At 46.6% G+C, this 21,247-nt stretch overlaps 1 long non-coding RNA gene across 1 annotated transcript; it reads left to right on the top strand.

The window, feature by feature from the left end:
• The first annotated feature begins 2,206 nt into the window (after positions 1–2,206).
• Positions 2,207–9,727, top strand: LOC310685973. Its single transcript, XR_014515621.1, has 3 exons — positions 2,207–2,356; positions 6,617–6,747; positions 9,353–9,727. It is a non-coding gene; the product is annotated as an uncharacterized lncRNA (long non-coding RNA).
• Positions 9,728–21,247: the final 11,520 nt, after the last annotated feature.

Raw genomic sequence — 21,247 nt, 5'->3', positions numbered from 1 at the left:
TATCCCTGATTTAGACACCAGCATAATGAAGGATATAAAATGTTCCATGGGGAACCCCAACAGGTCCCAGAGGTATCCTGCACTGGGACATGGAGAAGGGGCATTAAGGAGGATTAGCAGATTAATTGAGCATGTAACTTGAACTTAATTTCGAGGTAGCATTAAGATGGAGCAGACATCCATTTTCCATTGCCCTGATTCCTTGTGTAATATTCCCCACTTTGTTCCCTGGGCCCCCATTATTATTTTTCCTCCAGTCCTTATTTTGCCATCTTAAATGGGACTGAATGCTTTGCAGAGATAAGAATTTTTGCCCCAATTACCCGAAGCTACCGTTGTCAAGAACAGCTCGTGCTACCAAAACTAAATCATTTAATTTAGCCGTGCATTTTTTAAGAGTGCATGGGGTGCTAACAAGGTCATTGTTTAGTAATGTGCTGTTGTAGATATATCCCCTTCTCCGTGTATTTCTTAAGGAACCTCTACATGATACATAGAGTCTTAGAATTGCAGGGGCTCGTCCACTCCAATCGTCTGTGATGCAGGAAGTGCATAAAGCATAAATATGGGCCATGGGCCAGTTTCCAGAGCCTTCGTTGCAGTCCTCACCCCCAGACTGGAGCAGAATCCAACATTCTGCCATCAAGATGCTGATGGACTACATATCCCATGGCCCATGCTGGCTACGGTTGATGGGAGCTGGAGTCCAATAAGAGTGGTAGCGTTTTGGCTCTCATTTTTCAGTGGTGCCCTGTGTGATGCACTTGATTAAGGAAAACAGATTTGCAGAGAGAGAGAGAGAGAGAGAGAGAGAGAGAGAGAGAGAGAGAGAGAGAGACTATCTTAGGCAATATTGCATAAGAACACTTGTATATTAGGACAAATCCACTCATGAATTTATAGAACCGGGTCACAAAGTGTTGGACATGACTAAACAACTAAACAACAACCACATCTTAGTGTTGGAAGGGACCCTAAGGGTCTTCTAGTTCAACCCCCTGCAATTCAGGAATTTTCATGAGGAACTTTAATAATAATAATAATAATAATAATAATAATAATAATAATAATAATTTATTTATACCCCACCCATCTGGCTGAGTTTCCCCAGTCACTTTGGGTGATTTCCAATCGAGTGTTAAAAATAATACAGCATTAAATATTAAAAACTTCCCTAAACAGGGCTGCCTTCAGATGTCTTTTAAAGAGAAGATAGCTGCTTATTTCCTTCACATCTGAAGGGAGGGCATTCCACAGGGAGGGTGCCACTACCGAGAAGGCCCTCTGCCTGGTTCCCTGTAACCTCACTTCTCACAATGAGGAAACTGCCAGAAGGCCCTCAGCACTGGATCTCAGGCTGAATGATGGGGGTGGAGACGCTTTATGACCGAGGACATTTAGGGCTTTAAAGGTCAGCACCAACACTTTGAATTGTGCTCGGAAACGTACTGGGAGCCAATGCAGATCTCTCAGGACCAGTGTTATGTAGTCTCAGTGGTTGCTCCCAGTCACCCGTCTAGCTGCCGCATTCTGGATTAATTGTAGTTTCCGGGTCATCTTCAAAGGTAGCCCCACGTAGAGTGCATTGCAGTAGTCCAAGTTGGAGATAACTAGAGCACGTACCACTCTGGCGAGACAGTCCGCGGGCAGGTAGGGTCTCAGCCTGCATACCAGGTGGAGCTGGTAGACAGCCGCCCTGGACACAGAATTGACCTGCGCCTCCATGGGCAGCTGTGAGTCCAGAATGACTCCCAGGCTGCACACCTGGTCCTTCAGGGGCACAGTTACCCTATTCAGGACCAGGGAGTCCTCCACACCAGCCTGCCCCCTGTCCCCCAAAAACAGTACTTCTGTCTTGTCAGGATTCAACCTCAATCTGTTAGCCGCCATCCATCCTCCAACCGCCTCCAGGCACTCACACAGGACCTTCACCGCCTTCACTGGTTCTGAATTAAAAGAGAGGTAGAACTTAGAAATGAACTTAAGATTTCAAAAACAAGAGAGAGAGAAAATGGAAAAATGGAAAGACCCAGAAATTGACTGACTTGCTCATTCCTACCACCACCACTGGGTGGAAGGACTGGATGACCTTCAGAATCGCTTCCAGCTTAACAATTCTGTGAAACAGAAGAGTGGGGGTTGGAGAAAGGGCAGGGAGAAGAGAGTTTTTCCTCTTATTAAGGCCTCTCACTAGCAAACAACCACTTTCGTTCACAGAGTATCACTGGAAGTTTACAGCACCCCACGACCCACAAACCGAAGAGAAAGAAACTGCAACCCAACGGCGGATTGGTGAGCTCCTAAAACAGGGCCGTCTGGATTGAAATTCGCCGCAAGCTTTGTTTTCCTGCTCAAGGTAATCTCTGGTTTTACTTGAGAACTTTGATAAGGTGTCTAATTGCATCTGGAGAAGCCCTTAGGTATCCCAGAAATCAATTTGCCTCCCTTTTGGTATCGACCGGGGTCTGCCTGCAGATATTTTCTCACGATCCAGGATCCCAGCGAAGACTAAGAGGTTCCCATAGATAACAGAAACTCCCTTCTCTGCGCTTTCCCTGATTTAGCTGCTTCTTCTTCTCCCCTTCTTCCCAGGGCCAGTTTCTTTGCCTTCTTTGAATTATTGATTGACAGACTCAAGTGGCGCTGCCTCCAGCGCTTGCACACTTAACAGGTTTGGAGGGGTGGAAAGCCATTAGACTGTAATGGTTTCCCAGTTTCTCAAATGCACCCTGGTGGGTTACACAGCCTATTTGTAAATCAATGAATTAATTATTGTGCGGAGAAGCACCGGGAGTGCAGTGCTTTGCAACAGAGACCATAGGGTGCCCATGGAAACGGTGCCAATCGACATCTCCACACGCCTTCCAAACACTCCCTTGACACGTTGGGCTGATAGCTTTTGTTTCAGCTGCTTGCTGCCTCTGGCCAGCCTAGAGGACATTTCACACACCACACAAACCCATGGCTGGGTTATGTCTCTCCGTGCTGTGGGAATCTCATGATGGAGCCCATAATCGGTTCTGGTCGCCGAAAGACTTATATTACAACACTGAAAGGATGAAACGTCAGCCTTTCAGAAGCATAAAGGTAGCCCATGTGGTGCTCTTCAGATTTTGCAGACTACAATACCCATTGTCCATGGCCATTGCCCATGCTGACTGTGGATGATTGAAGTTGTAGTCCAAAGCAGCCGGCGTACACCAGCTTGACCCCCCTGCAATAACACAATGGGTGGAAGAAAGAACCTCCCTATATATCCTGTACAGATGTCACTGGCAAAGAGATAGCTAACAGAGCATATGGGCGGCTTCCAACAAAATATTAAAATACAGTAATGCATCAAACATTAAAAGCTTCCTTAAACAGGGCTGCCTTCAGATGTCTTCTTCTAAAAGTCTGGTAGTTGTTGTTCTCTTTGACATCTGGGGGGAGGGCGTTCCACAGGGCGGGTGCTACTACCGTGTAGGCCCTCTGCCTGGTTCCCTGTAACTTGGCTTCTCGCAGTGAGAGAACCGCCAGAAGGCCTTTGGCGCTGGACCTCAGTGTCCGGGCTGAGCAGTGGTGGTGGAGACAGTCCTTCAGGTATACTTGACCGAGGCCGTTTAGGGCTTTAAAGGTCAGCACCAACTTTGAATTGTGCTCAGAAACATACTGAGAGCCAATGTAGGTCTTTCAAGACCTGTGTTATGTGGTCTCGACGGTCACTCCCAGTCACCAGTCTAGCTGCCACATTCTGGATTAGTTGTACTTTCCGGGTCACCTTCAAAGGTAGTCCCAAGTAGAGCGCATTGCAGTAGTCCAAGCGGGAGATAACCAGAGCGTGCACCACTCTGGTGAGGCAATCCATGGGCAGATAGGGTCTCAGCCTGCGTCCCAGATGGAGCTGGTAAATAGCTGCCCCAGACACAGAATTGACTTGCGCCTCCATGTACAGCTGTGAGTCCAAAATGACTCCCAGGCTGCGCACCTGGTCCTTCAGGGGTAAAGTTACCCCATTCAGGACCAGGGAGTCCTTCACACCAGTCTGCCTCCTGTCCCCCCAAAACAGTACTTCTGTCTTGTCAGGATTCAACCTCAATCTGTTAGCCACCATCCATCCTCCAACTGCCTCCAGACACTCACACAGGACCTTCACCTCACATATACCTACCAGGGAGTCAGTTCCATTGAGCTCAGTTGACACCTGTTTCTTAGTAGATATGCAAAGGCTTCATATCACCATGAAATCATTCTATGCTGGTAGGGAGTGACTGGTGCTGCCTGGGAATTTGCAGAAACCAAAAATATTGTGGTTTTTAAAATGTACAGTATAATTTATGAGTTTGGCCTCATCAAAGCAAAAATCAATGAAGTCATGCCAATGCCATATTTTGGTTTGCCATCTTGATTGTCTAAAAGGTTGACAATGACTGCCACCCCCACTTCATGAACCCCTGTGTACAGTTCGGTGACAATATCTCCAGAGGCGGACAAACCTTTAGAGAACTGGCAGGAGGACAGATAGACAAACCACTTTCCAAAATACAGTACATTTTTGGACGTCCTGCTTTATTCTCCTAATATGGAACAAAATCTTAAATAGCAGGTCTCCTTGGGCAACAGTGTAGGCTGCATGGAGGCAACCTTTGTTTACAACCAAGGTGAGAGAAAGGAAATTCGAGTGATTCTCAGGGATAAATGGTAATTCTCTTTTGCATACCTAATATTGATGCTGGTTTATTTTCCCCAGCCAAAGCCTAATAACATAAGGGTCGAGAGACAAGGCAAATGCAAATGTTACACACACACACACACACACACACACACACACACACAGCCTGAACTGAGTACCAGCACAGCAAAATCCTCCTTTTTAAGACCCCTCTGCGACTTTGCTATTGTTCCTGTGCTATATCTTTTTGCACCATTTTGTGCATTTTTCCTGGGTCTTAGACTCATGAAAAGGAGGGGGGAAGCCCCAATGCAGAATAAGCTTCTTATTCGTTGCAATGGGACCTCATCTAGTAAAAATAATTAGACCTGCAGGGAACTGTTCCTGTGTGTTGCCAGCACCAGCCAGCGAACCCCTCAAAGCATGCCAGTTTTAGCTCAGAGGTTTACTGATGTTCTCCCAGTAGGGCTGTTCCTCATCGCGAAACCTGAATATTGCTGTAGACCTTTCATGCCTTGAAGAGGAAGACTTGACAAAAGGGATTTTAAGATTCTAGGTCAGGGAAGAAGAAAAGGCTGACGTATGAAAGGATAGCAGAATTACCAGAGGTCGGGTGGGAGGCATGGCGCAGCGATAGTAAAGGTGCAGAGGATGTTAAGTCCCCCCCTCCCAATGTTGGGGAGGGGGGGAGGAATTTCAGGGCGTGAAGATTTTACATACCTCTGCATGACAAACCTCCTTCTTTCCCAATGTAATAAAATAAAATAGAACTGAGCATCATCAGCATACTGGCGATGGGAGTTAAAGTCCAATGGCAGCGCTACATGTCCAGTATCCCTGAATATCCCTGATGGGATCACAGGTCACATCCCTGAAGTGGAAGGAGTTTGTAATTTCAGTGGACCCTACCAAGAAGAGCCGCATCTAATATCCATCCATTTTTAAAGATGGGGGGGTGGGCAATATCTCTTTCCTCCACTCCCCATTGTTGAAAGTCAGTTCATGTAAGTTTGAAAAACAATACCAACTTGATTTGTTAGCAAATCAATCAATAGCAATTCTGATTCTGCCTCGCAGACCCCAACCAGCCTACAAAGATAATGGGATGCAAAACTTCTTAATACAATCTTCTTTATGAAATCCCTGGAGAAAATTATTTGTGGGGTATGTTTTTTGTTTTTTTGTTTTCTTGTTTTTTGCACCAAGCAAACCAAGAAGCAAGTGAATACAGAAAAGAAATCCTTTGAAATGACTCACTGAAAATGCAATAAGCAGACTGTGATGGCCTGGGATTTGGACTCAGAGGCCGAACCTGAAGAATCCCAGCCTGCACAAGAGTCCCCGCCTCCAGAACCAGCTGAGCCGAGGCTGGGGCCTGAGCCTGAAGGGTCCTCACCTGTGCTGGATCCTCAGGTACATGCATCAGCTGAGTCTGCTCTGGCCCCTGAGGTGATGGAGGACCCATTGCCTGCAGGTGCTCCTCTCCCAGCCCTGTCAGGGGAAGAGGAGGTTGCCTCTGGGTCTGGTAACCCTCCAGCCTCTCCTGAGCTGCAGAGGCTCAGGACAGAGAGGTGGAGGGAACTAAGTTCCCGCAGGAGGAGTGCTTGCCTCCAGGCCAGGAGAGGCGAGTCACCTGTGGACCAGGTCCGCCCTATGCCTCGGGGCAGATAAAAGCCAGCCAGCCCCAGTCCCAAGTTGCGGGAGCAACATTGTTGGTAGCCTGTTCCTGCCTGCACCCTGTCCTGCTCTTCTGCCAGAGTTCCTGACCTTGCCTGACTCCCTGCCTTGGACCCCGCCTCACCTTTGACGGACAGCCTCCATACCAGACCCTTGACCTCGGACTGGACTCAGACCTCGCCACACGGTTGACCCTCGGGACCAGCCCACAGACCTTTGCAAAACAAAAACAAATCCTGTCAATAGAGTTTGAGGTTGAGATTAATTTTCTAAACTTATTTTATAAAGGGTAGGTGCCGACCATCAATAATACCTTAATGGAGTGGAGAAAAGATGTGAGTTGACATGTGTTTGATGGCTCACGATTTCTGGAAGATATTCGGACATTAAAGTCTAGAGAAGGAAATGCTGAAATCCAGGTAGCTATGATACGATAATCTTTATTATCATTGTCCCATACAGAACAACGAAATTAAGGCAGCTGCTGGGGCGTAGCTAGCTGCCCGGGCACTTGGGGTGGCAGGGGCGAAGCAGCTGCCCATGGGGGAGGGCAATCCACCCATGAGGGCAGGGTGAGCCACCCACCGGGGCACCGCAGCTATCTGCCCCAGGGGCGGTGCAGTGAGCTGCCCACGGTGTCCGCCTGGTGGACACAAGACCCAATCTGCCATTTCGGGCAGCGCAGGGGCCCTGAGCCACCACGTCACACCCAAGAGAGGCATGTGGCTCAGGAGCACTGCAGGCCAGGCCCCGCGGTAAGTGTTGACCCCTGCAGTGGGCCATTTCATCACCCCCCCCTCAAGGATGACATCTGGGGCGGACCTCCCCCTTCCTACACCACTGGCAGCTGCTGCACCTATGTTCCCTTTGGTGTGCTGTAGTCTGGTATATATATAGATTCTGGGACGCGGGTGGCACTGTGGTCTAAACCACTGAGCCTCTTGGGCTTGCCAGTCAGAAGGTCAGTGGTTTGAATCCCCGCAACAGGGTGAGCTCCCGTTGCTCTGTCCCAGCTCCTGCCAACCGAGCAGTTCGAAAGCACACCAGTGCAAGTAGATAAATAGGTACCGCTGTGACAGGAAGGTAAACAGCATTTCCATGCACTCTGGCTTCCATCACGGTGTTCCGTTGTGCCAGAAGGAGTTTAGTCATGCTGGGCACATGACCCGGAAAGCTGTCTGTGGACAAATGCCAGCATTGGAATGCAGAAATAATTTTTTTTCTCATATGTGGTAGGAATGTAGAGAAGTTAAAAAATTTTGGGAAATGATATATAATGAATTGAAGAAAATGTTTAAAATGACATTTGCAAAACAAAAAAAAAACAAAACCAGAAGCATTTTTGTTAGGGATTGTAGGACAAGACCTGCCAAGGAAAATAAGAAACCTATTTATGTATGCTACAACAGCAGCAAGAGTCTTGATAGCACAAGGATGGAAGAATGAGGAAACCCTGACGAAAGAACAGTGGCAAGAGAAATTGATGAACTATGCAGAACTGGCCAAATTGACATACAAATTGCGAGACAAGGACAACTGTGACTTCAAGGAGGAATGGGAACTTTTCACAAATTATTATAAAATACAACAAAATGAACTGGACTCCTTGGCAGGTTTTGAATAAACATACACAAATTTGTTGTTGATAACATGATGGACAGATATGTAAGGATATATATACAATTTTATAATATGCAGAGAAAATATGTGCAGCGAAATCAGGGAGAGGAGCTGAAGGAAGTCTTGGGGGAGGGGGGAATAAGGGGGGAATTATGTCAGTGATTATATGGTTTGATCATTTGTTGTGTGGAAATTGAGCAATAAAAAATATTTTTAAAAATGAATAGTCTGATAAGATTGCTAGATGACAGAATAAAGAAACTTAAAGTTTATTAGTCCTGGCAAACAAAGTCATTCTGAGTAGCAGCTTCACGGGTTCACCAGGAAGTGAACAAATGGAAGGTCTAAAGCTAATCAGGAGGAAAGCCTGAGAAAGCCGCCCATGGGGGGGCAGAGGCGGGGTGAGGCACCCATGGGCCGCGGTGCACCGTGGGGCCTCCAGAGTCTGCCTGCCTCCTCCCACTCAGCCGCCCTACAGCTAGAGAGGAGGCAGCGGGAGAACCGTTGGGGCAGCGTGGAGACTGCGTGCGCCCAAGCCACCACATCTCTCCCAGGAGAGACGCATGGCTAGGGCGCACTGAAGGCCCCGCAGTGAGTGCCACCCAGCATTTTGTCACCCCCTCAGTGGTGACACCCGGGGCTGCCCGCACCCACCGCACCCCCTTTCCTCCGCCCCTGCCGGGAAGCAAATCCACAGGCAGCTGCTCAATAAGGATGCGTCCTAGGGAAGGGGGCAATTGGCAGGCCCCCAGTTGGCTCCAGCCCACCGGCCGGCAGCCAGGCAATCTCCAGTCCTTGGAAAGCTGAGCACAGAAGCCATCAGAGATAAGAACTCTTCACAACAGAAGAACAGATAGAGGCTGTGTAGAGCATATTTGTTGTTTTTGTTGTTGTTGTTTAGTCGTTTAGTCGTGTCCGACTCTTCGTGACCCCATGGACCAGGGCACGCCAGGCACTTCTGTCTTCCACTGCCTCCCACAGTTTGGTCAAACTCATGCTGGTAGATTCAAGAACACTAGCCAACCATCTCGTCCTCTGCCGTCCCTTTCTCCTTGTGCCCTCCATCTTTCCCAACATCAGGGTCTTTTCCAGGGAGTCTTCTCTTCTCATGAGGTGGCCAAAGTATTGGAGCCGCAGCTTCACGATCTGTCCTTCCAGTGAGCACTCAGGGCTGATTTCCTTCAGAATGGATAGGTTTGATCTTCTTGCAGTCCATGGGACTCTCAAGAGTCTCCTCCAGCACCATAATTCAAAAGCATCAATTCTTTGGCGATCAGCCTTCTTGATGGTCCAGCTCTCACTTCCATACATCACTACTGGGAAAACCATAGCTTTTACTATACGGGCCTTTGTTGACAAGGTGATATCTCTACTTTTTAAGATGCTGTCTTGGTTTATTTACAGGCATTTTATTCAGCATCAGAACAAAGGGGAAAACATGTCTTCTCCCCTTCGTGTCCAAGCAAGCAGCATAAGCAAAAGCTATACACACAACGGAAGTTCCCAGCAAGCTGTGCTGGAATGTAAACAGACATGTGACATACAACAACTCCACATATCTGTTTAGGTGAAACGGAATATCGTAACAGCCCGCACCCACTGCACCCCTCTTCCTCCGCCCCTGCCAAGAAGCAAATCTACAAGCAGCTGCTCAGTAAGGAACCAGTAAGGAAAGATCAGGTTGCCTTTCTGGCATACGGCTTCCTTTTGAAGAGTGTTTTGCCAGTACACAGATGTGCATTGGTATTGGTTCCAGCTGGTGTGCCAGCTATGGTCCTTTCTGGGAAGAGATAGCTTGGCTGCATTTTTGAACACTTTCCAAGAAATGAAGACAAGTTAAATGGGATTGCACAGAGGATCCCAGGTCTCTGCCTTCCTCCACCTTCCATCCCAGTGAACGCAGCAAGTTTGGGGGGAATGGGATATCAACTCCATCGTGCTAACAAGTGCGCTATATGATTTATTTGCTAGACATGGTATGTTTCCTACAATGTCTCCTTTTGTTTTTTCTCGTGTTAAGATGTGGGTAGTTTTACGGGAACACTTTTGAGCTTCGAACAGTCATTTATAAGCTACTTACATTATAAGCTACATTCTGTAACTTGGAGGGTAGCTGAGAGAACAGCCGCTTGGCTTCTCTGAGCAACTTCTGGAAAACTAATCCTATATAATGGAATGAAATGCCTCCCTTGGTGGGAACATTTTCCCAACCCGTTTTCTTCATTTAGGCCAGGTCTCTCTGCCAAATCTCTCCTCTCTCTCACACACACACACACTAAGCCAACCAAATGGCATTATGAATATTTCAAACAATTCCAACACATTGCGAGCAGGAATGGGCAAATCTGCCAATTCTGGTTTCTCTCTGTTTTTCTTTTTTTTTTTTTACTTAATGTTAGAATTCTCTCTGTATCCACCTCTGTTTGTGGTTTATTTATTTTTTTAAGTCCTTTTGATAATACACCAGCATTTTAGCGCAAAGTTCTCCCAATGTGCACATTTTTTCTATGGAATGGTTTTGATCTATGGGCTACTTTTAAAATGAGGCTGCATTTAAATTGCATTATACCTGTATTTTAAATTGGTTGCTTTTCCCCCCTATTACAGTAGTACCTCGGTTAAGTACTTAATTCATTCCAGAGGTCTGTACTTAACCTGAAACTGTTCTTAACCTGAAGCACCACTTTAGCTAATGGGGTCTCCCACTGCTGCTGCGCCGCTGGAGCACGATTTCAGTTCTCATCCTGAAGAAAGTTCTTAACCCGAGGTACTATTTCTGGCTTAGTGGAGTCTGTAACCTGAAGCGTCTGTAACCCGAGGTACCACTGTATGTTTTTACTGGTGTTAGCTGCCCTGAGCCTGGCTCTGGCTGGGGAGGGCAGCGTATAAATAAAATTTATTATTATTATTAAGCCTGTGATTATGAGTCTCATGGCTCTGCCAACACAGCTATCCCAGCTTTAATGAATCAACTCTTCCCCCATCCCAAACTGGGAGTCCCTTCTCATTTTCTTTGCCTCCCTTGGTTTGGAAAGTTCGGAGGAAGGACCGCCATCAGAGGTAACAAGGCAAAAAGAAACCCACCAACTGCAGAAACAAGAGCCGAGGTGTACTTTGCGCCGATTCCGTGCCCAAGTTCAAAATTGGAAGTGTCAGAAAGAGAGTGACACCTAAGGGCCGTCTCTGTGTTTGTGTGTGTTGCCAGTCCTTTCAAAACATTGATCCTAATGGCTACAGATGGCACCCACCAGTTTTTCACAGCTCCCTAACCCACAAGCAGATGTCTTTGTTACGCGCAACACGGCCGCGTGCAAGAAAAATGTGACAGGAAGCAGAGGTACAGGGGAACGGCATCTCTCCCCCTCCCTCCTCTCTCATTGCTCACAGACACACACATACTTTTCCGAACTCGGTGTGCCTGGCAAGGCTGTGTTTTCGCTCCAGGCGCTGGACTCCCACACGATGCCTCTTTGAAGAGCAGCAGGCAGCTCGCTAACCGGCCCTGGACGGGTGTTACAAATGGATTAGCTTCTTCTAGGCTCAATTCTGTGCAAGAATTGGAACTCATCTCACACCAGTGGGGCTCTTGGGAATAGAGGGTGCTGTTTTTCTCCCTCCCTCTCGCTCTCTCTCTGCTAATGTCTCTCAGGATTTCCACCAGCAAGAGAAGAGCAGCAGGGACTGCTTTTATTTCATGCTAACTAAATGCCCAGAAAATAAAGGGAGGTGGGGGAGAACGCACTCGGATCTCTCTTTCCAGGAAAACCTATCAGTCTCTTTCTCGCTTTCCTTCCTTCCTTCACAGTTCATCTCCTGGTGCTGAGAGTCAACTCTTAGTTCAAATGCTAAACTTGCTTTTTTGGGGGGGGGGTATAGTGCATACAGGTGCACAGAGCACCTCATGTGCATTAGCTATTCACTTAAAAGGCACCCTAGGGTACTTTTAAAAGGGGGGGCAAGAAATTCAAGACAGGCATACAAAGGAATGAATAGAAATACAGGCACCGCCATAAAATGGTTCATAAAAGCCAGTCATGAAAACAACAAACGTACTGTACACAGGTAGCACCCCCTTGATCAACAGCAGGGGTGGGGGTGGGGCTTTTCCACCCCAAGTGCCACATGGCAGTGGTGGGCGGAGCCAGAGGCAAAAGTGGGCGGAGTGACAAATGCAAATGTCACCTTTGTCCCAAACGCTGTATAAAAAATTTACACATCACTTGGGAAGACAGGCAAACTAATACCAGTGTACTGGAATAAGCAAAGATCACCAGTGTTGAAGCAATGATTCTTCAACATCAACTTCGTTAGACTGGTCATGTTGTGCAGATGCCTGATTATTGTCTTCCAAAACAACTACTCTATTCTGAACTTAAAAATGGAAAGCACAATGCTGGTGGTCAACAAAAGAGGTTTAAAGTCTGTCTCAAGGCAAATTTTTAAAAATGTCGTATAAACACCAACAATTGGGAAACACTGGCCTGCGAGCGCTCCAGTTGGAGAACAGCCTTTACCAAAGGTGTCATGGGCTTTGAAGACACTTGAACTCAGGATGCAAGGGAGAAACATGCTAAGAGGAAGGCACGCTTGGCAAATCTACACTGTGATCAACTCCTGCCCGGAAACCAATGTCCCCACTGTGGAAGGACGTGTGGATCCAGAATTGGCCTCCACAGTCACTTATGGACTCATTGTTAAAACTGTGTTTATGGAAGACAATCTTACTCGGCTATGAGTGATCACCAAAGAAGAAAGAAGAAGATTTGACACCCGCTCATGCAGCCCTCTCTAGCCTCTATCCAGACAAGATGGCTTCAGAGCTCAAGGACATGTTACAGCTGGGTGGGGGGAGCTGGGTTAGTGAGAGCCATGGTCTACAGAGAAGAGGGTGGCCCTGGGGGGAATTCTGTGGGTTAGAGAGGTCTGGAGGCATGCATTTGACCACTGAGCCTGAGATTCCCCATCTCCCTGCTTCGAAGCTTTAAAGGTTAGCACCAGAGTTAATTCTTACAACAGGACTGTCATGCGATTCACTATTATGCTATGTGCTGTTTTGCAGATGGAGGAATGGTGCAGAGAGAAACCGAGCCAGCCTAGGGTCAGTGTATTCCTGGCAGAGGCGAAACTCAAACCAGACACTTCCCAGTCCATAGAGCAGTAACTCAGCTGCTACGCTGCATAAACTCTAGCCCTACTCCTAAGCAAGCAAAGAATTATGGTGCCACAAAGGTTGCAAAGGCTTTAAAAGCCCAGGTATGTGTATTGCAAGTGATGCATCCTAAAATGACCCGAATCAGAATATTTCTCTTCATGTAAAGCTCTCTTGCTAGCAAGCGGCACTTAAAGAGACTTTCTCACATTTCAAATAATTAGCTGTCCCATGAACACAAGAAGCTGCCGTTGTCGTGTCAGATCATGGCCACAGCATGCATTTAAAGCGTTATGAGACTACAGTGGTACCTCGGGTTAAGTATTTAATTTGTTCCGGAGGTCCGTTCTTAACCTGAAACTGTTCTTAACCTGAAGCACCACTTTAGCTAATGGGGTCTCCTGCTGCTGCTGCACCACCGCCATGCGATTTCTGTTCTCATCCTGAAGCAAAGTTCTTAACCCGAGGTACTATTTCTGGGTTAGCGGAGTCTGTAACCTGAAGCGTATGTAACCCAAGGTACCACTGTGCTTTCAACAGCAATGGCTGCCCCTTAAGAATTATGGGAACTGTAGTTCTCTTTAACTAGGCTGATTAATATTCTGCAGCCTTTTAAATGTGGGAGGCAGAGTTATTGCTGTGTTGTTTCTGTTAACTATCATCTATTAACTTATTTGTGCTTTCATCTTGTATTTTTATCTTGTGAACCGCTCTGAGGTCTTATATAAATCTAATAAATAAAGAAATAGTTTGTTAAGGCTGCTGAGAGATGTTCAGAGAGGCCTATTCCCCCCGACCCCCAGGTCTACAATTCCCAGAGTGGCATAACAATCGACTCATGTGAAAAGGATCTAGGAGTCTTGGTTGACCACAAACTTGACATGAGCCAACAGTGTGACGCGGCAGCTAAAAAAGCCAATGCAATTCTGGGCTGCATCAATAGGAGTATAGCATCTAGATCAAGGGAAGTAATAGTGACACTGTATTCTGCTCTGGTCAGACCTCACCTGGAGTACTGTGTCCAGTTCTGGGCACCACAGTTCAAGAAGGACACTGACAAACTGGAACGTGTCCAGAGGAGGGCAACCAAAATGGTCAAAGGCCTGGAAACGATGCCTTATGAGGAACGGCTAAGGGAGCTGGGCATGTTTAGCCTGGAGAAGAGGAGGTTAAGGGGTGATATGATAGCCATGTTCAAATATAGAAAAGGATGTCACATAGAGGAGGGAGAAAGGTTGTTTTCTGCTGCTCCAGAGAAGCGGACACGGAGCAGTGGATCCAAACTACAAGAAAGAAGATTCCACCTAAACATTAGAAAGAACTTCCTGACAGTAAGAGCTGTTCGACAGTGGAATTTGCTGCCAAGGAGTGTGTTGGAGTCTCCTACTTTGGAGGTCTTTAAGCAGAGGCTTGACAACCATATGTCAGGAGTGCTCTGATGGTGTTTCCTGCTTGGCAGGGGGTTGGACTCAATGGCCCTTGTGGTCTCTTCCAACTCTATGATTCTATGACTCGTCTCCCCAGGGAACTATATCTCTCTGTCCAGAATGAAGGCAAAAGGTTTGAAAGCACAGCAGCCAAGCCCATGGGGTATTTGGGGAAGGGTTGCACCCAGGAAACATTTCTCTGTGACCCAATATATACTGTGCTGTGCAAAGCAAAACTCAAAAGGGATCAGATGCAGCTGGTGTTCTGGAACCATGAATCACGGGGTTTTCCAGTAAAGCTGGGGGGGGGAAACAAATAAATTTATTGGCAAAGCAATGGATAATAGTTCAACCATATTACTGTTGAAGCCTGGCATGAATCAGAGGAAGGAAGAGAAGCGATGGGGATGTCGTGCTTATCGTGGCAGTATGCAAATTGTGGAATCCACCAGAACAAACATGTTAAAGCAAGCTTATTTTACTAGGACTTGCAGTGCAGGTCACACTGTTCCTAGGCTGGAGACCATATACACAAAAAGTAACTTTAAGAGACAAGCAGATGCATTCCAAAGAACTGAACCAACTCAACCTTCCTAGGGCTGGGGAGCAGGGGAAGTATGTGACTAAATTTCTAAGGAATCAAGCAGACCATATTACCTGGGAACTTGGGGAATGCCCATCATCCACGATGGGCTTTTGAGTGTGTGGAGGAGATGAAGTGACCTCCCCCTTCTAAGGAAAGGTTACAACATTTGGGGGTGTTTCCAGATTAGAAAAGGGCTGAGTAAGGGAGCGTAACAGGGGTGTTCGAAGGAGGATGGGGGAAAGTTTTTTTCTCCAGTGTTCATTCAATGGTGCTTAAATGGATGGCAGAAGATCCAGGACAGACTAAATCAGTAGTTCTCAACCTGTGGGTCCCCAGATGTTGTTGAACTACAACTCCTATCACCCCTAGCTAGCAAGGCCAGAGCTCAGGGATGATGGGAGTTGTAGTCCAACAACATCTGGGGACCCACAGGTTGAGAACCGCTGGCCAAATGAAGAAGGGCTTTAGACAGTGCATGGCTAAACCGGGGGATTTGCTACTCCAAGATACAATGACGGCCACCAACTTGGCTTGACTTGGCTTGTCCTGAATCTTCCAACATTCAGGGGGATTTTTCTCTGTTCGCTTTCTCCTTGCCATGCATAATTGGGTGAACTTCTTCCATGTCACCTCCTACTCCTCTTTTCTCTAAACTAAGAACTCCCAAATGCCTTTTCTCAAAGGGATTCGCTCTAGTCCCTTGATCATTTAGGTTATATATATATATATATATATATATATATATATATATATATATAGTTTAATAAATCAGATTGTAAATCAATATAACCAATTACATTTCCCCCCTTTTCCCCCTCCCTCCCTCTCCCACCCTCTAGAGACTTCCCTCAGCTTCCCTCTCTGATTTGTTTATACATGTTATTCTCTGCATATTGTAAAATTGTACATAACATTGCATTATCTATCATATATTCTACTAATAAATTTGTGGATGTTTATTCAAAACCTTCCAAGGAGTCCAAATCCTTTTGTTGTCTTTTTAGATAGATTGTAAAAAGTTCCCATTCTTCCTTGAAGTCCCGGTTGTCCTTCTCACTTAATTTATATGTTAACTTTGCCAACTCCACATAGCTCATCGGTTTTTCTTGTCATTGTTCTTTCGTGCAGCTCCCAAACCACACACACAGACCATAAGTTAATACACTCTCCACAGTACAATGGTAAAATGCCATCAACAGGTCCTTTGAGAGATTATTTTTCCAGATGATTATCAGAAAATATAACCTCTGCTGTGCTCTCTTCATCAGGTCTTTGCTGTTTTCTCCCCAGGTTAGGTCTCAACTCCAATCCCAGAAATCGAAACACCGAGACCTTTTCCACACACTTCCCCTCAATAGAGGGAACGCCAGGCCATCATTGGAGGCCAGCTTGTTTTCTATCACCAGCTGCTTCACAGAGGAGTTTGAGCAGCTATCCTGCACTAGGAATTCCTTCCAAAGCGCTTCTGGCTGCCATTCCTTTATAATAATAATAGTTATTTTCCCATTAGGTTGGCCACTTCCTCAATGGCATGAGGATCACCAATCAACTCATTATACCTGTGCTGGCAAGTGGAAAAAGTACTACTTCTCCAGAAATGTACCAGAGGAAGGCCAGGTTAATAATAATAATAGAAATTCCATGTACCTCTTTCATCTTTATCTTACGGCAGCAATAAGAGCCGCCACCCAATGCATTTCCGGAGGATTAATAACCAGTTTGAGGTTAATGGCCTCCTCGTCTGTGCATTGGGCCATCAGCTCCTCCCAGCCAGCCATTAATCCCACAGAAATGCTTGTGCCAGTCTATAAATAGCTTCCCATCCAGGATATCTCTTTGGGGAACTAATGGGGAGCTGGAATTATTACCCCGGGCAAATGTTCCAAGACGCTAGTTAATCTCCAGATAATGCCAGCCAAGTTTGATTGTTATTCTTTCATTCTCGGACGGCCGAAAGCAACCCTTGTGTGACCCGGACACAGCAGTGACTTTTCAGATGTTGCCAATTTTTTCCCCACCCCTGAAGCAAAGATATTTCATACTGGAGGGGGAGGGGAACAAAACCTGGATTCATTATTGGGTTTATGTTTGCCACAGACCCTTCAGGGCATCGTTTCAGCGACGTTCTATTAACTGATCCCAGTGCATCCATGAAGGAGGTTGTGAAACTGTGAGAGGAAAAGCTCACTTGCGATGCAGGTGCAAAACCTCTCTTTATTATTTTATTTGCCCTGCAAATAAAAATAGCAGTATGCTAAGATCAACCAGAGACAAGCCCACAATAGGAACACTTAGGCCTTGGGCTCTGTACTCTGCAGACATCGGCTCCTCTTTGTCCTCTCCAGTCAAAGTTCTCACTGTTCTGGCACAGCTTCTCCTAGCATTATGAGCTTAAATTGTATTTATTTGTCCATTTATACCCCACTATGCACCAGACTAACCTAGACAGGCCCTCTGCCTGGTTCCCTGTAACTTGGCTTCTCACAGTGAGGGAACCGCCAGAAGGCCCTTGGCGCTGGACCTCAGTGTCCGGGTAGAACGATTGGGATGGAGACACTTTTTCCTGCCTTTTACCTTCCTGCTGGAGGTACCTATTTATCTACTTACACTGGTATGCTTTTGAACAGCTAGGTTGTCAGGAGCTGAAACAGAGAAACGGGAGCTCACCCCGTCGCAAGGATTTGAACCGCCGTCCTTCTGATCGGCAAGCCCAAGAGGCTCAGTGGTTTAACCCACAGCGATAATTCCTCCCCTGCAGATGCCCCACCCTGCCTTGTGACTTCCATCGGATGGTCTGCCCAGCACAATTACTCCAGAAAATTTAGAAAAGAGTTCTGGATGATTAATGACAGCTGGACGTGCCTAAAAGACACTGAAAAGTATTGGATGTGACATTGATTGATAGACTGAAATGGCAGAATGTATGTTAATGCTGTTGTGGATCTAAGGGGGCATTGAAGGCCTGGTATTCACGAGAGACTGGTCACCATCAAGGAGGAGATGCACGTAAGGAGCGGGGGGTCTGTTTCTCTCAATTTCTTATTTTTCCAGGCTTAAGCTAAATTTGCAGCATTTCCATATTGGTCTGAATTTTTTATAGCAGTTGTTGTTTTTGATGGTGATGATGATGTTTTAAAACAGCCCTCGTGGGAATTTTTTCAGCATTTGGTGTCAAATTTATTTCAATATACGTTTTGTGTGCGCAAATTTTTTCCCTTTTACGCTAATAATTACTATAACTGACTTTTAAAATGCTATGTTTGCTAATGCGCGTATTTTATCCACACTTTCCCCTAATTATCCTCATTTCCCCCTAATGTACACATTGTTGGCTGCGCTGCAAAATTAATAGAAGAGTGATTTTCTCAGAATTTCTGAAATGAGAACCAAAGCGGATTTCTCAGCCATCCATACATGCATGTGAACAGAAAACACACAGAAACAGCAAAAATCTTTCCCACTGTTCCAAGTGTATCAGCACATGCAGGAAAACATACGAAGGAAACAAGCTCAGTCTATTCCCATGCAGTGACTACTTAGTCACAGCTGTAATCCAGTAGGTTTTCTTTACATTGCCTGTCTCAGTCCCTGCCCAGAGACACCTATCACCAAACACACACTTTACTTACTACAATAACACTTATTGTGCATGAAATAATAATAATACAGTGGTACCTCAGGTTACATATGCTTCAGGTTCCATACACTTCAGGTTACAGACTCCGCTAACCCATAAATAGTGCTTTAGCTTAAGAACTTTGCTTCAGGATGAGAACAGAAATCGTGCTCCAGCGGCGCAGCAGCAGCAGGAAGCCCCATTAGCTAAAGTGGTGCTTCAGGTTAAGAACAGTTTCCAGCACATTTAAAAACATAATAAAACATCAAACATGAAAAACTTCCCAATACAGGGCTGCCTTCGGATGTGTAGTTGTTGTAGTTGTGTAGTACTTTATCTTTTTGACACCTGATGGGAGGGCATTCCACAGAGAGGGCACCACTGCCAAGAAGGCCCTCTGCCTGGTTCCCTGTAACAAACTCATTATGAACTTTAGCATCATTAGGTGTTCTGATGCGTGAACAAGTCCTAACACGCCACCAAAAACCAACCCCAGGACAACTCACAGGGTTAGCAAGGGCATGGAAATCAAGCGAGAATATATTGAAATTTGCCTCTAGGCTAGAGTGGGAAAGAAGCATAAACAATAAATTTGGAAGCTGTCGTGCAACTGATGCCAATTTATAGTTGGCACCCTTTGGTTTTCCTGGTAGCATTCAGGTTACAACGTAGTTGCCCACAGAACCTGTGAGGACTTGAGGAACACAGGATCAATCTTTGTGGCGACTTCAGCATCTATGCCGTGGAACTGGTTGGGGTGCAAGGCAGGAGGCCAACAGTAGGAGGAGCCAGAGCCAATGACAGGCAGAGCCACCTAACTCTAGCTTTGCCCTCATCCTCCTCCTTCTCCCCGCTGAGTTCTACAAGGAGCAACACTGAGACTAAAGAAGAAAGATGGAGGCAGGCAGAGGGCATGCTGGGGTTGGTGGGGCAGTGCCCGGCGTGCCTCAATGGACCAGCATCTGCTGCATCTATCCAAGGATGGTAGACCCCCATGCCTGCCACTGTCATGGATTAGCGGGATGCAATGGTGGTAGGCACCTGTTGGGGAACTCCCAAAGGAGCACCTAGCAGAGGAAAGCTCAGATCAGGGATTGGTGGTGGGACGATGGTGAATGGTCAGAGGGGAAGAGGGAGAAGACTGGGGAGAGGAGGTGTCAGAAGCTGAAGTGGTCACAGGGTTTCCTGAGCAGGATGAGGCTGTGGCAGAGGCCAGTCCAGACTCTGAGGCAGGAGAGGAGTAGGGTGAGGAGACAGAGAAGTGGCAGGTTGTGGAAGAATCTAGGGTAGGGTTACCAGACGTCCCCAGTTCCCGGGGACAGTGCCCGGATTTGCAAATCTGTCCCCGGACAAATTCCATCCCTGGAATGTCCCCAGATTTGCAAATCTGTCCCCAGGAAATGTGGCAGCAGCAGCCTCCGCAGCCCAGAGCCAGCCTGGTAGCACAGTTGGCTCTGGCTGGCTTCAGGAGCTGCTCGCTGCTGTGGCGCCCGCCATTTTTCCTCGCCGGAAGTCCCCGTATGATGTGTCTTGTGCACATAGGATGTGTCTTGTGTGATCTCCTGCCCCCTTCCCCCTTTGCTTTGACTGCCCAGGGGAGGCTTGGGGCTCATGGCCGGCCAGCCATTGCCCAGTTTTTTCAAAACTCTGGGCATTTATGTTTCACAGGGTGCGAAAGAAGGGATTTGCACTTTTATACAATATGCATGTGTGCTTGGGCCCAGGGTCTTTTGTCTCACCATCCCCACTACTGTTGCTACTCAGCTTCAAAATAATAATAATAATAATAATAATAATAATAATAATAATAATAACTGTCCCCAGATTCATAGAAAAAATTATGGTAGTAATAATAATAATAATAGTAATAGTAATAATTTATTATTTTTACGCCACCCTTCTGGCTGAGTTTCCCCAGCCGCTCTGGGCGGCTTCCAATCGAGTGTTTAAAACAATACAGCATTAAATATTTAAAACTTCCCTAAACAGGGCTGCCTTCAGGTGTCTTTTAAAGACAAGATAGCTACTTATTTCCTTCACATCTGAAGGGAGGGCATTCCACAGGGCGGGTGCCACTACCAAGAAGGCCCTCTGGTTCCCTGTAACCTCACTTCTCGCAATGAGGGAACCGCCAGAAGGCCCTCGGCACTGGACCTCAGTGACTGGGCAGAACGATGGGAGTGGAGATGCTCCTTCAGGTATACAGGACCGAGGCCGTTTAGGGCTTTAAAGGTCAGCACCAACACTTTGAATTGTGCTCGGAAACGTACTGGGAGCCAATGCAGATCTCTCAGGACCGGTGTTATGTGGTCTAATCTAGGGAGTCTTCCCCTCCTGCGGCAATCAGCTCCCCTCACCCTGGGTCTCCCAGAACGAAAAGAGGAATGAAAACGGCAGAGCAACAAGAGCCAAGACAGCAAAGTCTTTGTAGATGAGAGAGAGAGAGAGAGAGAGAGAGAGAGAGAGAGAGAGAGAGAGAGAGAGATAATGGTGATGATAGATCAATAGATTGATAGATCGA

This window comes from Podarcis liolepis, assembly GCF_965112155.1.
Source record: "Podarcis liolepis genome assembly, chromosome: 1".
NCBI classification, from domain to species: domain Eukaryota; kingdom Metazoa; phylum Chordata; class Lepidosauria; order Squamata; family Lacertidae; genus Podarcis; species Podarcis liolepis.
The sequence above is the reverse complement of the archived record's forward strand: the minus strand, read 5'-3'. Positions and strand labels throughout refer to the sequence as shown.